This window comes from Phoca vitulina, unplaced genomic scaffold (assembly GCF_004348235.1).
Source record: "Phoca vitulina isolate PV1807 unplaced genomic scaffold, GSC_HSeal_1.0 scaffold3, whole genome shotgun sequence".
In the NCBI taxonomy this organism is placed as follows: Eukaryota; Metazoa; Chordata; class Mammalia; order Carnivora; family Phocidae; genus Phoca; species Phoca vitulina.
This window is the reverse complement of record NW_022589706.1, coordinates 37,999,048-38,023,825: the sequence shown is the minus strand read 5'-3', so window position 1 is coordinate 38,023,825 and position 24,778 is coordinate 37,999,048. Positions and strand designations below refer to the sequence as shown.

Here is a 24,778-nt window from a genome sequence, read left to right as displayed (position 1 = left end):
TTATTATACATTGTTACTAATGCTGGGGGTGGGGAGGAGGGTGGGGGAAGCATTGCCACACTTTTCAAATCCTTTAGTGAAGTGGTTCTCAAACTTTCTGGTCTCGGGACCCCTTCACACTCTTAAAAATAACTGGGGACACCAAAGAGCTTTTGTTGATTTGTGTTGATATGTCTATGAGTACTTGCTGTTTTAGAAACCTAAAATGAAAAATTTATAAATACTTCATGACTCTATTTAGGAATAACGATAATAAACATGCCGTGTGTTAACATAAATACGATTTTATGAAAAGAATTGTTTTCACCCAGCGGGCGCCCCCACCCCGCCCCCCCAAAAAAACCGGGCAGTCCGGGCATGCGCAGTGCAGGCGCAGCAGCCCGGGCCTTGGGAGCATCCAGGTGGGAGCTGCCCGCCCGGCGCGGAGGGTCCAAGACAAGCGGAGTGGGCCCGCGGTGGGGAGGGGTCAGGTCCTTCATGATGAAAGATTTTGAGCCGCTTCTCTCTCCTCTGTGTAGTTGGTAGTTTGGGCGATGAAGAGATGGCTGGCAGTGTCAAAACCTTTCTCCAGGACCTTGCCAGGGGAATCAAAGACTCTCTCTGGGGAATTTGTACCATCTCAGAGCTAGATGCTCAGATTCGGCACAAGAGAGAGGAGCAGCGTGGAAGAGGGGCAAGCCCCGTGCTGGCACAGAGGAGAGCCCAGAGTATAGAAAGGAAGCAAGAGAGTGAGCCACATATGCTTAGTAGAGTTTTCCAGTGTTGCGCTTGGAACGGTGGAATATTCTAGTTAAGCCTCCTCTCGTTTTATCGAGTGTTTCTTCCTGTACTGCAGTCAGTGACAGCCCAAATTATTGGTGACCCCTCACAACATGGAGATGTTTGGTCGTGGCTGGAATTCTTCCTTACGTCCATTTTCAATGCTCTTTGGGTGCTCCCTCTGTTTGTGCTTCGCAAAGCTGTAAATGCCATTTGGTTTCAAGACATAGCTGACCTGGCATTTGAGGTATCGCGGAGGAAGCCTCACCCATTGCCTAGTGTCAGCAAAATAATTGCTGACATGCTCTTCAGCCTTTCGCTGCAGGCTCTTTGCCTCATCCAGGGCATGCCTGTGAGTCTCTTTCCCAGCCACCTTGTTGCTCAGCTGCTTAGTCTTCTGCATAGACCCTTCGCTACTCGCTGGACTGCTTTGAATACCGTTGGTTCAGTAAAGGAATTGAAATGCACCAGCGGTGGTCAAACATAGACAGGAACTGGCCTTACTACTTTGGATTTGGCTTGCCCTCGGCTTTCCTCGCAGCGATGCAGTCCTCATGCATTATCAGTGGCTGCCTCTTCCCCATCCTCTTTCTTCTATTCATTATCAGCGCCAATGAAGTGAAGACCCCTGGCAAAGCCTACCTTTTCCAGCTGCACCTCTTCTCCTTGGCAGTTTTCTTAAGCAACAGACTTTTCCACAAGATGGTCTACCTGCAGTCTGCGCTGACTAGCTCAACCTCCACAGAGAAATTCCCTTCACACCGCATCCATCTCCTGCCGGACTGAAGGCTGCCATAGGCCACTCGGTCACCAGCCATCCAGAGGGGATGGGTGGGATTGGAAGGAGGCCATAGCAGCTCTTTCCCTTGTCCCCTCCTCTGCCAGGGAAGGCAGGACCCGCTCTGCCGAGGGCCCTCTACGTATTCCCTTCTCGCTGAGGAATTGGGACTTTTGTCTCTGGTGCGCTTAAGGCAGAATCTTCCTGACACCAGTGTGTGGATTTTTAACACCGGTGAGTCTGAATGGACCACAGGTTTTTCTGTAGTTCTTTTCTGGCACTTGCCAGCCCCCGTGCCTGGACTGATTGGAATACTGTTTTTGTCCCTATACCACTGACCCTCCCAGCTCCGCATCCTGCCTTCTACCACCCTCGGATGAGCGGATTTTGTAATTCTAGCTGTTGTGTTTTGTGGACCTGTTGTTGTTTTTCTGTGAAGTACATATATTGGATGTGGGAGGGAAAGCAGTATCTCATTTGCTCCCGGTCACTCCTTTTATAGCCATCAATGTCTAGTGTTTCTTGTAACTCAGGTTAGATTTTTTTTTTAAAGATTTTATTTATTTATTTGACAGAGAGAGAGAGACAGTGAGAGAGAGCACAAGCAGGGGGAGTGGGAGAGGGAGAAGCAGACTCCCTGCTGAGCAGGGAGCCCGATGCGGGGCTCGATCCCAGGACCCTGGGATCACGACCTGAGCCGAAGACAGACGCTTCACGACTGAGCCATGCAGACGCCTCTCAGGTTAGATTTTGGTGTCTCTGACTCCACAGCAAAAAAACAAGCCTGAGGAGATGGACAGGAGGAAAGACCTCACAGCCAGATCTGCTGGGTTTTGAGGAGTGATTTTCTTTCCTCCCCTTGAAGGGGAAAAAGCTTTCTTCACTGGTACATATAAAGTTCCCCAGCTAAAGGGAGGGACCAGTTCTGGACAAATGCCAGAGCAGCACCGAATGCTCAGAGAACCTGAACTTGAACTCTGAAAGTCTGGAGTGTACTGCTGGCCACTGCCAGGTCTGTCTGGTATTTCAAAAGGAATATTGGGTGCTGCAAATAGGAACTGAAGGGGTAAACTTATTAAACCCAGTAACCCTGTGATTGGTTGGTGTTTTCCTGTCATTTTAAAGAGACGAAATATGGGGGAGGCAGATGTCAAAACACTTGTCCAATTTTAAAATGTCACAATTAAACGTGAGCTGGTTTCCGACAAAAAAAACCAAACTATTTTTGAAAACTAAAAAATGCAAGAAGAGTCGCATCACTCTACCGTTTTTGCAAATCTCTAATATCTGGCTTGATAGAAGACAATCGAGTTCTTATATTTGCTTTCTCGTTCAGTCTGTTGTGATATCACATGTCATGTGTCATGTAGCCTCTAAAAAATTCCACTGTATGCTCATAAGAAACTGAGAGTGAAAAGGGGAAATAATACTTTAATATTATTATGAAAATGGCTCTGACTCTCTAAATCCCCTGCAAAGGTCTTGGCACCCCCCCACCCAGGGTTCCGTGGCCACACTTTGAGAACCACTGCTCTACTGTATACCATCCTTTCTCTAACACACACACACACGCGCGCGCGCGCGCGCGCACACACACACACGAGTTTCAGGAAATAAGCTCTTTGGAACATTTGATTTTACGGATCCATCCATTTCTGGATAGCCCAGAGGATCCAATTTATTCAAACCCAAATATTCCATTTGCATCTCAAACTCATTTCTACCAAAGTCCTCCTTCCCGACTTTGCAATATCCGACTTATGCCCTCATGTACTCAGGCCTTGCAATGCACAAATAACTTACTTTCTTAGTTCTACTTCCAAACTCCTCATTCCTTTCCCTTAGGCCAATCCACTCTGGTTAAAGATGAGGGTCAAGATTTGGGACTATGATTGGCCTTGTTTGATGACGCCTTCAGATGACCCCCGTCCGGACCACACAGCAGTGGCTAATGTGTTAGGGTGACACGGCATCGTGATTCAGTAAGGAGTATGTGGAAGTTGTTTGAAATTTAAGTCACAAGGCAGGTGCGTATGTGTGTGAAGTGTGTGCTTTGTATGAGAGCAGGATAAGGAGAAGTGAGAAGAATCTAGAATCTCCTGGTAAAAGATTTACTAAACTTCTCTCGTCACTCTCTCCTATTGCCCCCTAAGTTACTCCTTTTTTTCTAGACTCAGCAACAAGGACGCTTGTATTCTCCATGTTCATTTAAACACTGATCTTTCTTCCTGGCAAGATGAGGAGCTGCTGCATGCCCTTTGGACAGCCAATTGCCCCCTTGACCTTTCAGACCCTAATTGAGAGTATTTTCCTCTGTGGCTTCAAAGAACATTTACCCACTAATATCCTGTTGATGGCAACTATATACTTCAAGGAAAGGAGTTCCTGGAATTGAGAAATGCAACAGTACAACAAAGCAGGGGGCCACAGTCTTTAGCACCATGGCCCCAGGGGTGTTCAAGCGTGCCTAGGGAACTTTGCTGTTGTCAGTCAATCTTTCCCTGCCATCTGTGCCTTTTGTTTATAATGCACTTGATTAAGATCTGCTTTATTTATCCTAGCTGTTTCAAGCTCCATAATAAGGGAAAATTGGGCGCCTGGGTGGCTCAGTCGTTAAGCGTCTGCCTTCGGCTCAGGTCATGATCCCGGGGTCCTGGGATCGAGTCCCACATTGGGCTCCCTGCTCTGCAGGACGCGTGCTTCTCCCTCTCCCACTCCCCCTGCTTGTGTTCCTGCTCTCGCTCTCTCTCTCTCTGTCAAATAAATAAATAAAATCTTTAAAAAAATAATAATAATAATAAGGGGAAATTAGCCCTAGGACTTCCACGATAGTCATTTGGAGTATAACTTTAACGGCCAGAACCCAAGCAGAGTCCTTCATGCTCTGTCTGTATTGCTGCCTTCTCTGTGTTTCTACTTGAAGCTTAAGGACAGCATCTTCAGCTGCTGCAGGGGCCTCTGGGAACTGAGCCTGGACTCAAAGATCATATGCAAACATTGCACAACCCGGAGGACTAAATTAAGCCAGTTACCCGCTAGCAAAACTTGGCTTGAGCCAATGAAAAAATTAAAACAGTGCTTTCCTGTTGGTATGGTGCATATGCATGGACACTCAGGGAACACAGAACCCTCTCCCAAACCACTTCAGTGGTGAGAAATAGCTATTGCTAACCTTTACTGGCCCTCCTCTCAGCCAGACCTGTAGGAAGTGGGAAGTAGGTACTGTTCCTAGCATTGCCCCATGAGGAAACAGGCTTGGAGAGGTCAGTCAGCTTGCCCAAAGGTAACTTCACGGTGCATGAAGTCATAGATTAAGAACTTGCTTCCACGGTGTCCAACTCTGCTGCTTGACAAGTTTACCATTATGCTATTCAGATAAGTAGCTGGGGCAAATGCAAGTCATTCAAGTTACCAGGACGCCTAAAGTTTAAGTTACCAATTAGGGAATGTATGGTTGTCTGCCCTCCCCCCCTTCCCCATTCTTCCCCAACCTAAACCCTCCCACTTCCTCTAGAAGATAAGCTCTGGGAGGGCAAGGACTTGGATTAATTTTTTACTGTAGAATCCTCAGTGCCTAGACACATAGAAGTGCTCAATAAATGCCTACAATGAATGAATGAGTGAATGAATGAATGAGTGAATGAATGAATGAGTGAATGAATGAAGGGAACTGCGACATGGTATAGTAATTTCTGATTTATAGGGATTTGTCTGGGGGACCTGAGAGCAGCCAAGGCTTCTCGTTTTCCTTACTCCCAGCAGAAGGCAGGATTTCCATTATCGAGGGAAACTCCTGGTATGGAGCCAATTTGTTCCCCATACAAATAAATAACCTTTTATTTACTTCACAAACATTTACTGAGTTCCTTCTGGGCTTCGTGTTAGGCGCTGAGGACATAGAGGTGAGCGAGGCTTAGTCCTCGATATCACAGAACGTGCGGGGCCCTCGGGATGGCACAGAAGCAAACCAGGAATTAGCATTCGATATGATGAGTGCAGTGACAGGCAAGTTCTGGTGCTCTGGGAAGTGCACAGAGGAGGGCACCTTGCCGGGGCAGGGCTGCTGGAGACAAGATAATCCAAGGAAGTTTCCTGGAAGAAGTGACCTGAGGATAGGTAGCACTGAGCAGGTGAATTATCCAGTCATGAGATAAATGTAAAAACTATATTTTTTAAACCACAACTTCTCATCTTTGAGAAAGAATACATCTGTTCTATATTTTGAATGCTACCACTAAACCACTTCCTGGTGATTAAATGGCGTCTCCATTTAATATATCAGAATGGAGTCAGGAATGAGGACACCCTGAGAGTTACATGTTTCTACCCTCCTGCTATTGAACAGGTTTGTGGTGCCTTTTTGTTAACAGTGAGGGGTTGTCACACCCTCACAATGGCCCCATTGTCAGAATGGCTCTGGGATGTGTGATACCTGCATCCAGTGTGGCTGGACCCTAGCCCTGGGATGGGGCAGAGCCCCCTGGGAGGGGGCATCCGGTGACTGACAGAGGAGGAGGTGGAAGGGGTCCAGGGAGGTGACAGGGCAAGTCAGCCTGGTCCAGCAGTGGGCGAGGAATAAAGAGCTGGAGGCCTGCAGGGCCCAGCTTCCAGGGGTTGGGGTGGATGGGGGACCAGGCTAAGCAGGTAGGGGTGGGGGTAGGAAGGACTTGAAGGCATTGGGTTTGAGCATCAAGATCTCATCTCTTGGAAGGTCTAGGAGAGTGGGCTGCTACGTGCCATGAGGTGGACCGTGCCCTGCCCAAAGGCGCCTGGACTACGGGTCTCATGGGGGGCTGACCTCCAGCCTATTCTCCACTCTCCCTGCTGCGGTCCCAGAGGGTGCACACACCTGGGGAGGAACACGGTGGGGGGCTTTCCCTAATTTGCTCGAAGATACCTTAAAAGCCAGCAGAGTTCTGCAGAAGGACTGTGTCAGTGATGTGAACAAAAAGGGACTCATTTCTAGAAAGGAAAGGGGAAGGAGGAAGAGGGCAAGAACCCAGACCCTGGGACCCAATTACAAAATCATTTTTGATGGTTTGGCTCACAGGTGAATCCCCAGTATCTAGAGCAGGGGCAGGCAAATAGTTCAATAAATATTTGTTGAATGAATGAATGAGTGAATAGCCAGATAAGAACTAAGGCTCAGGGACCGGGGGTGAGGGCACTCACAGATGGTAGTGAAGTAGCCCCATCTGCTGTGGGCAGGGAGCCAAGTAAGCTTTACCCTCCAGTCTCTGTATCCAGGGGAGCCAGAAGCAGAGTGGGGCTGGTTCCGTGGCTCTCCCATCAGTCACAGGCCTGAGGTTTGGCTCTCATTATCCCGGAGATTTTCACTGCCTGGGGTATTGTAGGAGAGTGTCATATTTTTTGGAGTCCAGGCTTGGAGGTTAGAAATGACCTGTGCCACACCAAACTCTCTACAACGGGTCCTTACGCAGACCACTTAATTTCACTCAGGGGCAGTGTCCTTTATCCATGAAAAGGGAAGCATAACGGTATTGTGGTTAAGATCCTAGGCTCCATATTTTAACTGCCTGCTTTTGAATCACAACTCTACCACCTATTAGCTACCTAATTCTCTCTGCACCTCAGTCTCCTCATTTATAAAAAGGGACCCATGAAAGCATTTCCCTCATGGGAGCCTGGTGAGCATTAAATGAGTCAATACACACAAAGTCCTTAGAACAGTGCCCCATCGGCCATCGCCTTCATCAGTATCATCCCCACTACCTCAAAGGGCTGTCGTGAAGATTTGTGGAGATAATAAGCATGCTCGGCACAGTGCCTGACACATGGCAACTCCCTCCCACTGGCTTCATTCCTGCTGTAATTACCCAGTGTCCCTCCCCTGTGAATTCACCAGAAGATTCCATATGACCTTCCTTGTTTTCATCCTAAACCAGCACCTCATCAAACCCCGCTGGTAAGGGAAAATGAGAACACTCAACCTTTCCTTCCTTGTTCTTGTTCCTTTCCAAGTGGCCGAGAAGCTCAAAGGGCAGGAGACCGTGGACAGACCCTGTCCTGAGGAGGAAGGCGATCTGGACTCAGACATTGCTCCATTTGTCTGTCTCCCGTGGGGTGAAGTGGAGATTTTTTTTTTTTGAGCCATAGACAAATTCTGGCCTCAGAAGTCCATTCCCACCCTCTCATGAAGCATGGGTGGCCTATGCCTTATATTTCTCTATTTTCAGGGGGGCACTTGTGGTTGAGAGAGGTGAGCTCACACCACAGGGCAGGGACTGCTCTCGGGCTACCGTATCCCAGTGCCTTCCCTGGGCCTGGCTCAGGACAGCTACCCAGAGAGATGGAGACAAATGCCACCTGCCCCAGGCACAGTAGGGTCAGATTTTAAGACTTGATACCTGAGCCCGGCTCTGCTTGACCCCATCCTCTCCTTTCTTTACACTATATAATATCTTAGACTTCAGTGATCTGAGTTTTGGGGTACTTGGGGGTGGGGAGGTAATGGTGGGGAGGTGATGGGGAGGTGATGCATCCTTATTGGTAAGAAACACAGAGCATAAAATTCACCATCTTAGTCATTTCTAAGTGTTCCATTCAGCAGTGTTGAGTGCATTCACGTTGCTGTGAAAACAATGATCTGAGCTTTTAAAGTTTAATGACTCAAAACAATTTATGTCTATTGTCCAACAACTCATGAAAACATCTAGTTGTTGACGGTTTGGATTCCCCCCCACCCCGGTTGGGGTGACGTCGTTTGCTCTTCTAAAGTTTATTATCCAGCGTGCGAAACAGTCAGGTCTGTCTTGTGTTTAAAAACATCAAGGAAAAAGCAGAAAGATTTGATTCTGTATTTTGGTTTCGCAGACCCAGGACCATATGTTTACAAAATATAACATCTGATCCAGATTTCACTGCACAGTGGAAACTAAATAGAAACTCTAGTGGAATTTTTCCAAATCCTTCTCATTAAGGGAAACACTCCTAGGTTCTTTTTTAATGAAAGAAAACAATGCCAGCGAATTTTAATAGTTTTATTTTCTATTTTTAATACTTTCTAGGTGACATAAAGGATTTCCCTTTTTCTGGTTTTTAGAAAATCTTAATCTAATTACCAGAGAACAAGAGGTGCGTCGCAGAAAACGTCAACATTTAACAAATGTGTGGTTAAGAAAATAAAATAACTTTAATCCAACCTCTAGTGATGGCCACTGTTGCACATTCTTCTAGACCTTCCTTGAAAATATTAACACACAAAGACACAAAATATCTTTGTAATTATATTTCACATATAACTTGGCACACGGTCTTTTGGGCTTTTTCCTTAATAGTATACAACATCTATTTTATAGTAGTCAGAAATTATATTGTTTACATTCTTTTGCAACTTGCATTTTTCCCATTTAAATGTCTTGGACATCTTTCCACGTCAGAACACACAGATCCTTTTAAACAGCTGAATAGTATTTCTCGGTGTGTACCATGAAACATCTCTCTGGTCCTGTAGTGAGGGGCATTGGGCCATTTCCAGGTTTTTGCTTGTCCCTACAACGCTGCAGTGAGTATGGAGGCCATCCCTTTATGATACCTGTTGGTCCATGGTATCAGGCAGGAGTCCTTGTACTTTCTCACTGGAGCTGCTCCTTCCCTTACCATTATCCTGGCTCCCTGGAGAACCCCGTAGTGGCCCTGGCATCTGTCACCCAGCCTCCTGAGCCTCCGAACTATTACCTGTCCAAGGAGGATAAGAATTCTTGCCAACTTCTTCCCTCAGGGTGGTCATGAGGACTGAGATCATATTTGCTGAGCACTTTGCCTTCCCTCAATAATTGGCAATACATAAATATAAAATGTTTTCAGTTCCAACAGAACTTTTGGATTCCTTTCAGGAAGAAGTGAGGGCCCATTTAAAATGAATGTGTCAGTATAAATACTTACAGCCTGTCCTTTGTATTCTAAATGACACTGCTGAGAGCAGAGAGCTCAAGGGAGCTGGGTTCAGGTGCAGGTTACTTCCTGGGTCCTGGTGGCTGGGAGGCCAGGGAGGCATGAGACCCACTACCAGGGGGGGCCACCTATGGGAACGGTGTCAGTCACCTGAGATTTTAGATGAAAACAACCACTTTTCCTTTTGCATGCTCAACTACTCAACACTCAATTATCAAGAGCCTACCTGGAGCCAGGAAAGATGCAGGGAGAGTCCAGCAATGAGCGGGGTTTCTGCCTTGATCAAGGAAGCTTACCATCTAGCACATAACCCAGAGGGCCATCGAGGCTTGGTGTCCATTGAGATATAGAAGAGCTGGGTTCAAATTCCCAAATCCATGCTCCACTGAAGCCCGAAGCCTTCCAGAATGTGTGCAAAGCACCAGCTGAGGGTTTAAGTCCTTGGCTCCCTCTCCCTGTGACTCCTGTTCCCAAGGAGACAGCCTCTGTCGGAGTAGCTAGGGCCAGGGAGGAACGTTAGCCCCTTCCTCTTGTTCCGCAGAGCCCCCCTTCTCCCAAAGCATGCGTGAGCTTCAATTACTTCCCCGGACATTGTTGAGGAGTATCGCAGGGAAAAAGACGCTTCTATGGGACAGAAAAGCAAACAACTTCGAATGGTAACGACCAGCAATTAAATGGTGCTCACTCTATGCCAGGCTCTGATCCGTGCACTTGACTTTGTTAACCTTACATAAACTTCCCAACAATTCTGGTGAGGTAGATACTGTCCTTGTCCCATTTTAAAGATAAGAACACTAAATGTAGCTGACACTGTGGGACTCTCCCCATATCCCTTTGGCCTTCACCATTTTTGTACACTCCAACCCTAGTTCCAACTGTCCCCATGTCTATGCGGAGAGCTTTCTCTGCCCACATGTGGGAATTACTGTCCCCTGAGAGAAGCTCTCAGCCAATGACTGAGGGGAGCTGGTATAGAATTCCCCCGGCTCCCTCGCCCCTTGTATGTCATAACTCAGAGGCACATGTTCTACATCTGTCCCCCAATTTCTCTGGGGGCTTACGCTCTAGCTGCCCACATATACTCATTGGCCTCCTTCCCTTTTCCCTGTCTCACTTTCTCCCTCCCCTATGTGGGTTCCGGGAATTACCTCTGAATAAACTACTTGCACTCACATGGCTATTTTAGGGTCTGCTTCTGGGGAAAACTAAACTGAGATGCTGAATCATGTGTACGAGATCACATGCCTGGATTCAAACCCAGAGAGTCTGGCTTGGCGTCTGTGATCTTTCCCACTACATCACGTGGCCTCTCAACTTCAAATGGAATGCAAGGTGTACCCATTTAAATGGTGGAGTAGGAGACCCCAGCCCCTGTCCCCCAATGAAGAACAATGATTAGATAGCATCCATGAACAAAAACACCTTTGAGAGAGCTCAGGAGTCCACTTAAGGAATGTCAGCAACACAGGGGAACACAACATCTGAGAAGAACTGCACAGAAAGGGAAGGAAGGACAGTTTCATCTTCTGGTGTCTTGCCATCCCTCAGGCCGGCTTTGCTCAGCATTAAGAATGAATTTCCTTGCCAGAAAGAGCTCCCCTGGCTGGGAAGGGGGTGGCAGGGTGAGTGGCCACCTGCGCACCTTTCTGGGACACTGCACAAGGACCCAGCTCAGTTTCACCCCACCCAGAAGCACCAAGTTGAGATGTATAGAGAGGCCTGGGAACCAGGAAGAAGTCCAGGGCTCATGAGTATCAGCCACGCAGTGGGAGCGACTGGAGTTCCCAGTGGCCTGCCCTGCAGAGGACCCCAGCAGCTTTTGCCACCAAAGAAACCAATGGGCAGCACAGCCATTGTGGGCCCCTGGCAGATGCCGCTACTGAGGTTTTCCCACTGCAGGTTTTCCCACTCTCAGACGCCAGCCGCATGAGGGCTAAATGAGTGAGGGCAAGACACTAGCCCAGACCCTTGCAGCTGGTCCCCCACTGCTGTGTGCACATCCAGGGCTAGTCCCTCCAGCTGTGCTCCTGCACACCACCAGCCAGGCACATGCCTGTGATGAGAACCTGAGGCCGCTGGAGTACACACTGATAGCCAGGGCCCCCGTAGCCACTGTGGGCCTGGGTCAGGCCCTGACATCTATCTATCACTGGCCCACACGGCTGGGCTCCCCTAAAACTAAGGACCTGTGGTTCCACACTGGCATCCTGCTGGCCCAGCTTCTCTCACTGGCCTCTCCTGCCATGCATGTGCCCAGGTGAGATCCTGCACCATAGAAGGGGACACTGCATGGATGTAGCCAGGAATGCCAGGACCCTGCGCCTGTTGGGAGGCTCACAGGTGGCCCCAGCCCTTGTTATCAGCCCTGGCCTTCACTACTATGTGTATGTCTGAACCCAGCCCCTGCCACTACATGAAGCTGGCTCCTGAACCTGAGTGTGTAACACACCATCAGCTTCAGCTACCATCGCTCCCTGCCCTGGCCTCTAGCCACTGAACCTGGAGGCATCCAGGTGGATGACCCCAACAGCCCTTGCAGGCACTGAAGAACCCCTGCAGCACTCTCCAAGGACCACACAGTTGTCAATGTTGTAGACTTATGGAACACCATTAAAAGACACAATCTATGCGTTATTGGAGTCCCAGAGGGAAAAAGTAAGGAGAAAGGGGCAGGAAGCTTATTTAAAGAAATGATGGCAGAGAACTCCCCCAAACTGGGGAGACATTTGGATATCCAAGTTCATGAAGCTCATAGGTCCCAAACAAATTCAACTTGAAGAGATCTGTCCAATACAAATTATAGTAAAACTGCCAAAACTCAAAGACAAAGAGAGAATCTTGTAAGCAGCAAGGCAAAAGAAGCTTGTCACCTAGAAGAGAACCCGTATAAGGCCATGGGTGGATTTCTCAGAAGAAACCTTATAGGCCAGCAGACTGGGGAATGATGTATTCAAAGTGCTGCAAGAAAAAACTGCCAACCAAGAATATTTTATCTGGCAAAGTTGTCCTTCAGACTCTTAACTCTAGGAAACAAACTGAGGGTTGCTGGAGCGGAGGTGGGTGGGGGGATGGGGTAACGGGGTGATGGGCGTTAAGGAGGGCACTTGATGGAATGAGCACTGGGTGTTGTACGTAACTGATGAATCCCTAAATTCTACCTCTGAAGCTAATAATACACTATATGTTAATTAAATTGAATTTAAATAAAAAATTAAAAATTAAAAAAAAAGAAATGAAGGTGAGACAAAGACTCTCACAGGCAAACGAAAGCCAAGGGAGTTCATCACCACTAGACCTGCCTTACGAGATATACCATAAGGAGCTTTTCAGGCTGAAATGCAAGGACACTAATTAATAACAAGAAAATACATGAAAATCTAAGATACACTGATAAAGGTAAGTATATAGTCAAATTAGAATACCCTAATATTATAATATGGTAGTGTGTTACTAATTTACTCTAGTACAAAGGTTAAATAACAGAAACATTAAAAATAGCTATAGCTACAATAAATTATTAATGGATAAACATCATAAAAATATAAATTGTGATATCAAAAACATAAAATGTGGCAGGGGGGATTAAAAGGATGGAGTTTTTGAACGTGATCAAAGTTAGCTGTTAACAGCTTAAAACAGACTATTGTATCTATAAGATATTTCATGCTAGTATCAGGGTAACCACAAAGCAAAAGCCTGTAGTTGATGTGCACAAGACAGAGAGAAGCAAACCGAGGTATACTACTACAGAAAGTCACCAATTCACACAGACAGACAGCAAGAGGGGAACAATAAAACTACAAAAACAATCTGAAAACAATTAACAAATGGCATCAGTGAGTCTTTACCTATCAATAATTACTTTAAACATAGATGGATTAAATTCTCTAATCAGAAATCATAGAGTTGCTGAATGGATTTAAACAACGAGACCCATTATGCTGCATACAAAAGACTGACTTCAGCTTTAAAGACATACATAGGCTCAAAGCGAAGGGATGTAAAAAGGTATTTCATGCAAATGGAAACCAAAAGACAGCAGGGTTAGCTATACTTGTATCAGACAAAATAGGCTTCAGGCTAAAAGCTCCAATAAAAGACAACTAAGGCCATTAAATAATGATAAAGGATTCAATTCCTCAAAAGGATATAACAATTTTAAATCTATATGTACCTAACATCAGAGCACATAAATATATTAAGCAAATACTAATGGATCTGAAGGAAGAAATAGACAACAATACAATAGTAGTAGGGGTACTCCTACTTTCAACAATGGATAGATCATTTAAACAGAAAATCAAAAGGACACATTGGACTTGAACTATCTTTTAGACCAAATAGACCTAACAAACATAAAGAGAGCATTCCGTCTAACAGCAGCAAGAATACATTTTCTTCTCAAGCCCACAGAACATTCTCCAGGATAGATCATACATTAGTTAGGTCATGAACAAGTCTTAGCAAATTTTAAAAGATTGAAATCATATCAAATATCTTACCTGACCACTCTGGTATGAAAGTAGAAATCAACAGCAGGGACAGAACTGGTAAATTCATAAATATATGGAAATTAAACAACACACTTTCGAACAACCAACGAGTCAAAAAAGAAATCGCAAGGGAAATAAAAAAAGAGGTATCTTGAAACAAATGAAAATGGAAACACACATACCCAAAACTTACAGGATACAGCAAAAGCAATTCTAAGAGGGAAGTTTATGATAATAAACATCTACATTAAAAAAAAAAATAAAAAGCTAGAAAAAGAGAAACAAGCTAAGCCCAAAGTTACCAGAAGGAAGGAAACAGAAAAGATCAGAGCAAAAGTAAATGAAACAGAGAATTAAAAAAAAATGGAAAAAATAAAGGAAATTTTTCGTTTTTTAAAAAGATAAAATTAGCAAGACTTACAAAGGGAAAAAAAGAGAAGAGTCAAATAAATAAAATTATAAATGAAAGAGACATTATAATTGATACCACACAACTACAAAGGATTATGAGACTACTATGAACAATTATACACCAACAAATTAAACAACCTTGAAGAAATTAATAAATTCCTAGAAAAAACCTACCAAGACTAAATCATGAAGAAATAGAAAATCTGAAAAGACCAATAACGAGTAAGGAGATTAATCAAATTTCCATACTATCCAAAGCCATGTATAGATTCAATGCAATCCCTGCCAAAATTCCAATGGCATTTTTTTTCAAAGAATTGGAAAAAAACAGTCCTAAAATTCCTGTGGAACCAGAAAAGATCTTGAATAGGCAAAGAAATCTTAACAAGAACAAAGCTAGAGGCATCACACTTCCTGATTTCAAACTATATTACAAAGCTGTAGAAATTACACCATATTTTTGGCATAAAACAGACACATAGGTCAATAGAACAGAATAGAGAGCCCAGAAAAAACCCTACATGTATATGGTCAACTAATCTTTAAGAGAGGTGCCAAGAATACATAGTGGGGAAAGGATAGTCTCTTCAATAAATGGTGCTGGGAAAACGGGATTTCCACGTGCAAAAGAATGAAATTGGTCTTACCTTACACTACTCATAAAAATTAACTCCAAATGGATTAAAGGCTTAAACATAAGACCTGAAACCATAAAACTCCTAGAGGAAAACATAAGGAAAACTCCTTGATCTTCATCTTGGCAAGGATTTTTTAGATGGCGCACTGAAAGCATAAGAAACAAAAGCAAAAATCAGTATCAAGCTAAAACAATTCTACGCAGCAAAAGAAACAATCAACAAAATGAAAATGCAACCTGTGGAATGGAAGAGAATATTTGTAAATCATTTATCTGATAAAGGGTTAATACCCAAAATATATAAGGAACTCCCACAACTCGATAGCCAAAAAATATTCTGATTTAAAACTGGGCAAAGAACCTGAGTAGAATTTTCCCAAAGAAGACATACAAATAAATGGTCAATAAGTACATGAAAAGATGTTTGACATCACTAATTATCAGGGAAATGCAAATCAAAACACAATGAGATGTCACTCCAAATCTGTTTAGATAGTTATTATCAAAAAGAGAAGAGATAACATATGTTTGCAGGGGTATGGAGAAAAGGAAACCCTCGGGCACTGTTGGTGGGAATGCAAACTGGTACAGCCACCGCGGAAAACAGTATGGAGTTTCTGCAAAAAATTAGAAATAGCAGTCCCATCTCTAGGTATATGTCCAAAGGAAATGAAATCCCTATCTCCAAGAGGTATCTGCACTCCCATGTTCATTGCATGAACTCCCATATTCACAATAACCAAAATATGGAAACAGCCTAAGTGTCCATCGAAGGATGAACAGATAAAGACAATGTGGTATATAGGTACAATGAAAGATTTTTCAGCCATTAAAAAAAAAAAATCCCGCCTTTTGTGACAACATGGATGGACTTTGAGGGCATTAAACTAAGTGAAATAATTTTCTCAGACAGAGAAAGACAAATACTGTATGATCTCACTTATATGTGGAATCTCAAAAAGCCAAACTCGTAGAAACAGAGAGTAGAATGGTGGTTGCCAGGGGCTGATGGGTGGGTGAAAGGTGAAGTTGTTGGTAAAAGGCAAATGGGTACAAACTTCTGGTTATGGGAGCGATAAGTTCTGGGGATGTAATGCACAGCATGGTGACTATAGTTAACAATACTGTATTGTACACTTGAAAGTTGCTAAGAGAGTAGAATTTTAAATGTTCTCACCATAACAATAACAACAAAATGGTAATTTGTGAGGCGAAGGATGTGTAACTAATCTTATTGTAGTAAACATTTGCAATATTTATGTGTATTAAATCATCACATTGTACATTTTAAGCTCACACAATTTTATATATCACTTATATCTCCATGAAGCTGGAAAAAAATAAAGGCATTCCTCACCACAGAGGAGTTTCTCAGGCCCTTGATCCCTCTCCAATAGATATTATAATGGCTACCACTTACTGCTCAGCCTTGTACGAAGTGTACATAGCCTCATTTAAAAATCACAACAAACCTGTAAGAGAGAGACATTTTTTAAAAGATTTTATTTATTTGAGAGAGAGAGCATGAGTGCGGGGGGTGGGGGAGACAGAGGGAGAGGGAGAAGCAGACTCCCTGCTGAGCAGGGAGCCCCACACGGGGCTGGATCCCAGGACCCTGAGATCATGACCTGAGCCGAAGGCAGACAGACGCCTAAGCAACTGAGCCACCCAGGCACCCCAAGAGAGGCACTTTTCTTAATCTCTGTTTTCTAGGTGATAATCTGAGACTAGGAGAATTTAAGAATTACCTGCCCAAGACCACTTGAAAATGGAACCAGGGTTTGCACACAGGTCTTTCTAAATCCACTACCCAGACCCTCCCCACTACACCGTCTACCATAGCGTGGTAAGTGCTGACACGGAGGAAAATGGAGTGCTAGCTGCGTTCATGGCCAGTGTTATTAGTTTTCTATCGCTGCTGTGGCAAATTGCCACAAATTTAGTGGCTTACACAATGCAAATGTATTATTTTATACTTCTTATGTTAGAAATCCAACATAGACCTCAGTAAGCCAAAATCACAACATTAGGTCCTTTCTGGAGGCTCTGGGGGGAGAATCTGTTTCTTTGCCTTTTCTAGGCTTCAGACCTTTCCCACATTCCATCTTCAAAGCCAGGAATGTCACATGTCTTTGGCCTTCTCTTGTCACATCTCTGTCTTTGAATGACACCATATGGAAAGGTTTTCCACTTTTAAGGCCCATGTGATTTGATTGGGCCCACCTAGATAACCCAGCTTGCTCCCTCCGTCTCGGAGTCTTTAACTCTAATCACGTCTGCAAAATCCTTTTCACCATGGTAAGGTCACATTTTCACAGGTTCTAGGGATCAGGATCTGGACATCTCTGGAAGGCCACTATGCTGTCTACCACAACTAAGTCCTATCAGTTCAGAGAGGGCTTTCATGAGGGGGTGGGCTGAGTTTTACAAAGATGAAAAAAATGTAGAAGAGTAGACTGTCCACTGTAGAATAATGAAGACTTCCTTGACTCAGAGCCAGATGGAGCCACTCGTGGGCTGAGCCAACTGTGGACACAAAGAAGCCCAAGGAAGAAGATACTGAGAAGACCAGATGAAGAACAATTCTAGACCAAGATATCAATCTAAGATAGAGGGATTCGAGTGGGAATGCTTAGCCTCTTGCCAGGAGGAGAGTTGAGTGAACACTCCTTGTATCAGTATGTGCTTTTGCCCGCAAATAACAAAATGTCCAGCCAACAGTAGGCTAAATTATAAAGACGCTTAATTATCTCATATTTCAAGAAGAATAGAGATAGAAGTTCCAGGGCTATCTGGTTGTTCAACAAGATTATCAAGGACCCGAGGCTCTTTCCATCTCTAACTCTGCCATCCTCATTGTGCTAGGCTATGCTTCTCCTCATGGTGAGATGGCTGCCTACGTACAAAGTACCACATCTTCATATTACATCTGCCTAGGCAGGCAGGCAGGAACTTTGGTTGTGGGAAAGGAACTTCTCTCTATGGATCTCTTTCTTATTAGTGAGGAAAGCTTTCCCAGAACTCATAGATCTTTTTCATCTCATGTCTGGTCAGATGCCCACAATTAAGTCAAACCCTGGTAAAAAGGACGGGTATTGTCACAGCTCACTTAGATCAGTGCTGCCCATCCCCTGGGGCAATATGCATTGCCACTTGAACAAAACCCGAGTTCCCTTAGCAAGGAAGAGGTGGGCAATAACCGTTCCTCCATAACCTAGAAAACCAACAATGTCTCATAGCTTAAGAAGCATCACTGGAGGTCTATTCTAGTTAGGAATATAAAAACACATAACTTCTTAGAGCTTTTCCTTCACTCTGAGCCAAGCCTCCACTCAAGACAAACTCTCCAGTGTATCCCCACGATCCCCTGTCACTTTCTTTTCTTCCTTCCCCTCATTGGCAATGGCTCCCTTACAGCCAGTGTTACTTTGGGCAAGTTACTTAACCTCTCTGAACCTTGGTATTTTCATCGTAATATCTGGCTTCCAGGATTGTTTTAGGGATGCAGTGATACAACAAATGTAAAAGTAACTAGCCTGTCCCGGGTGCATATGAAATGTGAAATAGATAGTGGTTAAATAGTAATGATAACAGGGGTTTGTGTATGCTGGTGACCAGGTTTTAAATACCCACACTAAGAACACAATGGGAATGTTGTAGGGGGCTTTGTAGGGTCTGCACAGTGAGCTGACCCTCAGTCAACAGATACTTTACTGTGTGAGTTCCCTTTGCCCAGGATGCCAGCTAAAATCTCTAGGCCTGTTAAGAAGAATCTGCTTGTACTAGCATTTTCGAGCAGTTTGGTAAGGGAGATATAATTGTGGTTTCCTTTATTGAAAACAGGGCATCAAGGCTGGAGGGTGGTACCAGGATGGAGTCAGAGCTGACAGGTGCCAGTGCAAAATGAAGGGAGAGAGGCTTTCTAACTATCTGATGTGGGTATAGGTCACTGAGCCTTTCTCAGGGACAATGGGGACCTTGACCTTGAAGCTGGTGTGAGTCAAACTTGCCAACAGGGAACGTGTTCCTGAGGGGTGTTGCAGGTGCCCCTCACCTCACCCACATGAGCCCTGTCCATGAGACCAGCTGCGTGCCTGATGCCAGATGGCTGTTACCCTCTTTCCTATTTCAACCTCAGGCCTTACTGCTGGGAGGAGATTGGGTGGCCACATCTAACTTCAGGGAGGAGAAGGGGAAGAAAGCAAGAGGATGTCTGCTAGTCCATACTTACTTCTGATATTCCAGTTCTTATAGACACACCTCCATGCTCTGCCCCTTTGTAATCTCAAGATAGCAAAATACACACACTTGGTCATCTGGTCTAAGCAACCTTTAAAGGCTATTGGCTTCTTTTCTCAGCATCTCCTCCTGTGAGGTAAGCAAAAGCAGAGCTGGATCGACTAGGTAGGGTCTTAACACCCAAAGTGAGGTCCTGGCCCAGCGGCATCTGCCTCCCTTGGGAGCTTGTTGGAAATGCAGTATCTCAGGTCCCTCCCCACCCACTGAATCTATCCTGCAATTTGACAAGATTGCCCAGTAATTGGTATGCACCTTGAAGTTGGAGAAGTTCTGGTCTCCCTGCCCTGCTGCCTGCTTACTCTATCACTGACGATGGTAGACCATCGTAGGATGGCAGCTGAGCATGTGGTTCCCCTGGTAAGCCAGGTTTTTCTACTCACCAGACCCCTCCTTGATCGACAGTGATTAGAATCCTATTGTCCATAAAGAGCGGCCGATACTATCTGAGTGTTTACCAATTATATACATATATACCCATGGTTTATTACAAACTTAAGATCATTCACTATATGCTATTGTGGAATCTGCTAGTTTTGCTTCGCAATAAAACACAACTATCCATGACACTGTGCATCCTTCCATTATATCAGTTTTAATCCCTGCATGGCAATCCACTTGTATAAATGTTCTATGGTTGATTTAATCAGTTCTCAACCATTGCCCATCAGGGTTGTTTTCATTTTTATCAAAAATAATGTTATAATGTTACAATGAATATCGTTGACACTAAATTTTTGCTACCAGCTCAGAAACAGACCTATGCATATATGGGAACTTCATATACTACAACTTGGTACCACAAATCAATAAGGAAAGGCAGATTTGTTAGGTAGATGGCACTGAGAAAATGGGAAAAAATATACTAGAACCTCTCTATGACTACGCTCAAGAATAAACTCCAGGTGATAACGTAGTGTCCTAAATATGACATGTAAAATCACACAATGAGATAAAATGTAGCTGAATATCTTGTACTTGAGATTGTAGACGGACTTTGTGTGCAAAACTAGAAAGAGTACAAACCATGAGGTAAAAAATTGATATATATATATATATATATATATTTCTTTTAAAGGATGTATTCATTCATTTTAGAGAGAGAGAGCGTGCGCGAGTGGGGAGAGGCAGAGGGAGAAGGAGGGAGAGAGAGAGAAGCAGACTCCCTGCTGAGCATGGAGCCAGATGCAGGGCTCCACCTCACAACCCTGAGATCATGACCTGAGCCAAACCAAGAGTCAGACGCTTAGCTGACTGAGCCACCCAGGTGCCTCCCCAAAATTGATATATTTGATTATATCTATTTTAAGGATTTCTGTTCAGCAAAAGATACCATGAACAAGGCACAAATCAACAAGGAGATGATATTGATAATGCTTAAAACAGATGGCTAATATCAAGATTCTAGAATATTCCAGAAACTCCTGCCAATCCAAAAAAAAAAAAAATCAGCAACAGCACTGTGAAAATAGACAAAAAGTAGCAACAGGCAGTTAACAAAAAAGAAAACGCTAAGGGTTGATAGGCATGTAAAGAAATGCTCAAACTCATGAGTCATCAGGGAAACACAACCTGTAACAGCAACGGTATCCCTTCACATGTATTAGACTGGAAAAATTAGAAGGTGATGAGTGTCAAGTGTTGGGAGAGATGTAAGGATAAGACCCTGCATTACTGTGGGTGAGGGTGGGGATGGGTACAGCTTTCCCTGAGAGTCTTCTGGCAAGATCAAGTCAAATTAAATGTGCACATACTCTCCAGCCCAGCAATTTCACCCCTGGAGACATATCACAAGGACTTGCTTACCCATGTCCTTAAAGGAACATGTGTGAGGTTTTCATGACAGCATTATATTTGATGACAAGAAATTGGAGGTAACTGGGTGCACATCACTGGAGAATGGAAAGATGGAGTTCATGCAGCATTTAGAAGAAACGTATGTTACACAGAGCTACTGGCTGGATCTTAACAACACAGTGGTGGGTAAGGAAGTGAGAGAGAGAATAGGTTACGTACACAATATGGTGAAGTAGATTAAAATATATGTGTAAACAAGGCCTTAGGCATTTTGCAAGAGTACAAAAAAACCCCAAAAGCTGCACTTGAGATACAGTAGCTTGTTGGTCAATGTCAAAGGAAGGGGAATGGTGGAAAGGAGAGAGAAGAAAAGAAAAATGAACCCGGGGAGAAGCCTCGAAGGACCACTAGGGCACAAAGGCATATGAATTACTCGGGGCTTTGCACCTGAGGGGGAAAAGCTTTATTCATATTCATAATTATTTTTGTAGAATGAGTACCTGGAAGTAAGATGATTTCACTTCATCCTTAACTTATGAGAAAGATGGAAAAGCATCAGGGTTCCCCAGGGTCTGGAGAAGGCCCATGAGCAAAGGACCCTCAGCTACTACTCTGAGCCTGGAGCTCGGGGCTCGTTCCCTGGTTCCCCAGGGCAGTGGGAGCTCACCCTCCTGGAGTGAACTTCAGCTGCCTGTCCCCTGGCTGGGCCAAGAGATAGTGGGGCCAACTCAGCAGCCACTCTGAGATGTGGCTGCTGATAAACTCTAAGAGATCATGTGTGTGCAGATTATCTCATGACAGCATTCGATTAGCTCTGCACGTTAGCATCACAGGACCTTAAACTCAGAGTTAGATGGAGTCTTGGGGTTGACCTCGCACCCATCCTTGGAGCCCCTTTGATAGCCTTCTGCCTGCTTCAGCAGAGGCAAAGAGCTCAGTAGCATGCGTGGCAATCCCCACTCCCCTCCATTCCCCAGTCCTGCACACCCCTCTTCCTCCACCCCTCTCTTGCATGCCTGGGAGTCTGGGCCCTTCACCATCCCAACGGATTCCTTCCAGTGTAGTAAGTCTCCCTCTGATCTGTCACCCAAACTGGCCTCTGTGGAGGCAGCCTGTCTGGGATCTTACTGTCCTGAGGACCATACCTAATTGAACAGCAAGACTCAGCTCATACACACCGACAGGAGATAATCCGACCTGGGCTGGCTGGCATGGTGACTTCTCTACTCATAGTGCTCTGGTCAGGAACCAGGGTGCTGCTGCTCGGGTCAAATGTAGCCCATGAGCCCAAAGCTGAGGATGACATTACACTCTAAAGGTTGTAGAGGGGCGCCTGGGTGGCTCAGATGGTTAAGCATCTGCCTTCGGCTCAGGTCATGATCTCAGGGTCCTGGGATCGAGTCCCGCATCGGGTTCCCTGCTCAGTGCAGAGCCTGCTTCTCCCTCTCCCTCTGCCACTCCCTCTGCTTGTGCTCTTCTGTCTATCTCTCTGTCAAATAAATAAATAAAATCTTTAAAAAAAATAAAAAATAAAAAATAAAGGTTGTAGAGAAGAAGGAGGAGGAGGAGGACGAGGAGGAGGAGGGAGGAGGAGAAGAAAACGAGGAATATGGGACGCCTGGGTGGCTTTAGTCGTTAAGCGTCTGCCTTCGGCTCAAGTCATGATCCCGGGGTCCTGGGATCGGGCCCCACATCGGGCTCTCTGCTCGGCGGAGAGCCTGCTTCTCCCTCTCCCATTCCCCCTGCTTGTGTTCCTACTCTCTCTCTCTCTCTGTCTGTCAAATAAATAAAATCTTCATTAAAAAAAAAGTAATCGAAGAATATGCAATACATACTGTACATGGACCACAAAGCCTAAAATATTTCCTACCTGGCCCTTTACAGAAAAAGTTGGGGAGGACTGCCCTGGAACCTTCACAGCGTTGACATTGCTGGGAAGCTTCTCAGAAACGCGGGGTCTCTGGTGCATTCCAGAGCTCCCGCATCAGACCATGCATTTTGACAGGAGCACCCGGTGATCTGCGGACACGCAGAGAAGTCTGGGAAGCCTCAGTCTAGGTCTGGCTCTTTCCTGGGTTTGGTCGTTAAGCGGCAGACTCTAGAGCTGGACGACAAGGGTTCGAACCCTCATTCCGCCGCTTCCTTGTGGAGTGACTGGGGAAGTTATACCATCATTATCAAGCCCTGTTTCTTCATTCCTGAAATGGGAGAGTCATACTTTCAATCTACAAGTGTTTTGGTCAGGCTGGAATTAAAGAAGCCCAGAGTCAGGGCTCCATCGATGCTAGATTTATTTCTACTGTAATTGTCTAACAGAAGCCCTTGGTTCTCGCTGCCTCAAAACAGGAGAATCTGCTTTGCATAGACTACCCAGAACTTTTGCCCTGATGGACTTGGGTGTTTCCTCAGAATCCCGGCTATGCAAATACTCTGAGTCAACAGGTGAAAAGGGCAAGGGCAAGTCTGTGCTTAGCCCCACCTTGCAGGCTGTTTCTCTTCTACACAAGGAGAGGGAAATAATTGCTTTCTGATTGTGCACAAATTGGTTTATGTGGGCCAGAGTTAGAGGCTCTGGTTCCCCTGAGAAACACAGTGCTTGGATCAAACTAAAACGAGGCTAAAAGAGAAAACCAAAATCCTGCCCAGCACCCGGGAACCTGCTAGACGTAAGCAGCCTTCCACATGACTTCGCCTCCTGTTGGCCTTTCTTAGGACATAAAATGGTGGCATCGCTTTCTGATTTGCATTTAGTATCTGCTTTTTCCCACACAAGGTTCAAGTTCAAACGGCCTGGCTGGGTGCCGGGTGAGGACAGGTGGGAGCAGGGGGGCGAGGGGAAGGTGGACAGCTATTTAAATGACGAGGGGCTTAGAGAAGTTCTGTGCTTCCAAGATAGGGCTTTGTTTCAGTTTAGATTTGCCAACTGTTGTTCCCAGTGAAGAGCAGAGACAAAGGCAGAACTCTGCTCAGGAGTCCCCGTGAAGGACAAGGGTTTATTTTCTACAACAGCATGAGGTTCGCTTCCTGTTTGACTTTTTGAGGGCTGCTTGTTGGGATTAATGAACTCCATCCAAATATTTTCAAGGATACAGTCTCTAGAAAGGGCATTTGTCCCCAAGCACTGTTTACTTTCATAATACACACACAATTCACACCACGTTACCTCAGCACAGAGCAATTCCTATTGTGTTCTGTGGACTTTCCAAGTATGAACTGGATGAGTTTTAACTCATGACCATTTTCCCCATGATGGAAATTGAACATAAATTTTATAGGTGATACACTGATAGATAGATAGATAGATAGATAGATAGATAGATAGATAGATAGATAAACAGATAGACAGATACATAGACAGATACATAGATAGACAGATAGATAGACAGGGTGTAAAGCTAGCACAAAGTTGGGTCTATAGCCACTTGGTTTTAGGCCCACTGGGCAAATTGGAAGGGAACCTGGCATGGTGGAGATCTCACTATGGATTTCTAGCCTGGGCTCTTCCATTAACGAGTGTTATGATCTTCCATAATCTGTCTACTTCTCCATGGGCCCCAGTTCCCTCATCTGTAAGTGTGGGTATCACAGGTGATGCACTGTGCTCTTGTGAGGGAGGGCTGCTACAGCGGGAGGTGGGGACAGTCGTGAAGGAGGTGATGTTGGGGGTGGGGAGGTTCGGCCCCTTCCACTTCC

The 24,778-nt window shown here is 45.0% G+C and overlaps 1 pseudogene; it reads left to right on the top strand.

The window, feature by feature from the left end:
- The first annotated feature begins 541 nt into the window (after positions 1-541).
- On the top strand, positions 542-1,441 carry LOC116627950 (annotated as a pseudogene).
- Positions 1,442-24,778: the final 23,337 nt, after the last annotated feature.